The sequence below is a fragment of the Microcebus murinus genome, chromosome 11 (genome assembly GCF_040939455.1).
Source record: "Microcebus murinus isolate Inina chromosome 11, M.murinus_Inina_mat1.0, whole genome shotgun sequence".
In the NCBI taxonomy this organism is placed as follows: Eukaryota; Metazoa; Chordata; class Mammalia; order Primates; family Cheirogaleidae; genus Microcebus; species Microcebus murinus.
This window is the reverse complement of record NC_134114.1, coordinates 52,283,252-52,286,581: the sequence shown is the minus strand read 5'-3', so window position 1 is coordinate 52,286,581 and position 3,330 is coordinate 52,283,252. Positions and strand designations below refer to the sequence as shown.

The window sequence follows — 3,330 nt, the reverse complement described above, 5'->3', positions numbered from 1 at the left end:
ACTCTTCTGTGAAATAAACACATTGCTTTCGGTTTGGGTGCTCATTTGCTGCACTGGAATCACCCACTGTTAGAGTCACCAAAACTTTAAAAAGTTTTGAGGTTTGAGCATCTCCCCAGGGCACCTGAAGCAAAACCACTTGGGTGTGGGCTCAGAAAACAGAAATTGCAAAGCCCTCCAGGAGACTCTAATGGTGCCCAGGGGCCAGCCCCCTGGTTTCTGTGTCTACACCCTGAAGACTCCAAGCTGGTCGTGACTCTCCAGAATGGAACTCAGCATTTCCTGTCATCACCTTCTCCCAACGCCTCTAGAACCAGTGTGAACTCTTGGCAGGGCAAGAACTGGGATTTTTCTGGACTAGAAATGGATGGCAAGGGAGTCCTCCCAGGATGGCAGAGGGCAATGGAGAGTTTAGGGCGAGAAGGAAGAGGCCAGCAGGGCAGCAAGTGGAAATGAAACTGCCTGGGAGGTCCGGGGAGCCTTCAATAACATCGGTGTGGACAGCGGAGAGCCGAGGGCCCGCGGGGCCAGGGGAGGCACCTGTGAAAATAGCAAATACTTGAGCCAGAGACGGTACATACACATCCTGCCCCGGCTCCTGCAGGTTTCCCGCAGAGAAAGGATCACAGGGCCAGGGTGATGTGTCTCCCACGATGTCAGCGTCCCTAAGGGCCAGGCAGGAATCTGACAGGGGAACCAGCTCAGGGGCTGCAGTGACATCTGAGAAAGGCATACGAGAGCGATAGAGGGAGCGATAGGCAGATCATCATTCCCAAAGATATGGCTTTGACCCCTGCCCCCTCCTGCCTGCCCGGCGCTGGCAGACCCTGACAAGCCCAGAACGTTCCCTAAAACCAGGGGAGGGGTGCGGGCGGGGGAGGGGAGGGCCTCCCCGGCGCCACCGTCTCTCTTCCACCACGCAGCTGACAGACACTTGAGAACTTTCCTTCCCAAGCCTGTATCCTGCTGGTTCGGGGCAAAGTGTGCAGCTTTCCCACCAGGATCAGTGAGGAAATGGCCTGGTTTGGACTCAAACAGACTGATTTGTTTTCCCAACGAGGCCTCGGCTCAGCTCAGGGAGCCCCGGCGATGCCCGTGTTTCCAGGGCGCCTCTCCCTCCCCACCGCCCTGCTCTGAGAACACATCACCTAGTGTCTGTAAGGCTTCTGCTTCTTGTTTGACATCCCTTATTTACAAAGCAAACAGAATGTTCCTTTTAACACACATCATGCTAAGTTTATTAATGCAGAAAACAATCCCAGGGGGCCGACCCAGGGGACCCTTGAAACCTGCCAGCACAAACTCTTCAAACGCTCAGCCCGTCAGATCCTCCAGGACAATATTTCACACAATGGAGTAAAAATAATATTTTTCTTTGGCCCTTTCCAGCCGCTTTTGTGGCGAGCAGACAGAAATTATTTTCTTACTCTGCTCCCAGAGCAGAAATCTGGACGAAGCTGCGTTTATTTGTTTAACACAATGATTTCATCCTAAATGTCTCGACAGCAAATAGTTGGTGGTTTAATAAAGGGCCTTTGAAAGGAGGCTAGAACTGGGGAGATGTGAGGCATGTGGCTCCCAGGGGCCCCGTGGACCATGGGCTGCTGAGACTGGGTGCCTCTCGGCCTGTTGGGGAGCCCCGGGGGTTGTGGCATGTTATTGCTCACTGATCAGGACAATTGTGCTGCTGCCATCCTGGAGAAAGAAGGAGACTGACCTTTTGGTCACAAATGCCAGACCTTCCCCGAGACCAGCCCTGCCAAACGCAGACAGATATAACCCAAAAGCAGATACTCAAATCTGCATGGAGAAAAGAGGCCCTTTGTATTTATTCCTGCCTTTCCCTGATTAAAAATTATGCCCCGTGTCAACCAAATGTTGGCTGCTGTTCTGATGCCAGCCCAGAGCTCTGCAGCCGGGGCTCTGATTAGGGCGTGGGAGAGGGACCAGGGCCAGCTTTGGCACGACTCCCCCACGGAGCACAGCCTAGCCAGCCAGGGCCAAAGCCCCCACCCCAGTCTTCCAACCTGCCATCAGAAGTGTCAAGGAAACCTCAAAAAGACTCATTTGCGTTTTACTAAGGGGAGTAAAATGGATCTAATAGAGCACAGAGGAAAAGAAGCAGGAGAAGGTGGCGAATGGCCTAGTAACTGTCCAGGTGGCCTGGATCATCAGAGTCTGGTCCCGAGGGAGGCCCCGAGAAGGGCAGTGAGGTGTCTGAGGGCACACTGCTATTAGAAGCAGAGGCCTGGCCGGAACCAGGTGTCTGACCTCCAGGGTAGAAGGGAAAGAGCCCAACCTACCTTTACAGCTGACAAAACCAAAAGCTGAATTAACAGCCTCATTTTTGCCAACTGGGACTTGGATGGAACATCTGACTTGGATCAAGGTGATTGGATGTCATTGTTACCGATGATTTGGTTCCTGGAACAATTGATTCAGATCTGAATCAGTTACTGGACAGAACAGTGAAGAGGAGAATATGTTCAGACACACACAGTTATATTTGCAATTATAAAATTTATACTTATTCATTGAATATTATATAAGATATGAATAGAAATAAGACAACAAAATTTACGTATATTAATAATAATATATTCCTGTTAACTTATTGGCATATCTCCTCTCGGTCTTTTTTCCTTGTTTCTACATGCTTTTATTTATTTATTTATTTATTCATTTATTTATAAAATTAGGATCCTAACTGCTTTATATTTTAAATTACTTAATTTGTTTGTTGAGTGACTGTCCTTCCTCCAAGTCACTGGATGCTTCTTCCTTGTATCATCACTGGCTCTGGGACTCTGACTCTTAAAGAGTGGAGAGTATGTGATTTTAAGTACTACAAGAGATATATTTTTCCATTTTCTTACAGAAACATGAAGAACCCTGGTATCCCTCTGAAAAAGCTAAAGCAAAGAACAAAATCAAGTTTTGCAAACACTCCCTTCGGATGTGGTTTGATCCCATTACTAGAGACCCATTAGGCAGGGATGGGAGAGCAGCTAAAGAAGCTGCTCTTTAAATCTTAGAACGTCAGTGTTCTCATTTGGTTTAACTACTTAGTCCTGGGCAGAAAGCTAATTGTTAAATCTTTTTATTTTAATTTTTTTTCCTCTAGTCAACATAATTGTTAAATCTTGAAGGAAAAACTCTTGCAGGCAAGACTACCTGCTTAGTGGGTATATCTTTAAATCACTTGCACGGTCTATTCTATAGATGCCTAAATGGGAATTTAGAATCCAGGCACTTACATTTCATGCATTTCCAAGATCTAACATTACATAAGATTTGGAAAACAGGGCATTATGAAATAAAATCGGAGTC

The 3,330-nt window shown here is 47.6% G+C and overlaps 1 long non-coding RNA gene across 1 annotated transcript; it reads right to left on the bottom strand.

Moving 5' to 3' along the window:
• Nucleotides 1-1,214: 1,214 nt before the first annotated feature.
• On the bottom strand, nucleotides 1,215-2,078 carry LOC142873799 (uncharacterized). The gene is made up of 2 exons (XR_012921774.1): nucleotides 2,028-2,078; nucleotides 1,215-1,695 (listed from the first exon to the last, which is right to left on the bottom strand). It is a non-coding gene; the product is annotated as an uncharacterized LOC142873799 (long non-coding RNA).
• Between the last annotated feature and the right edge of the window lie 1,252 nt (nucleotides 2,079-3,330).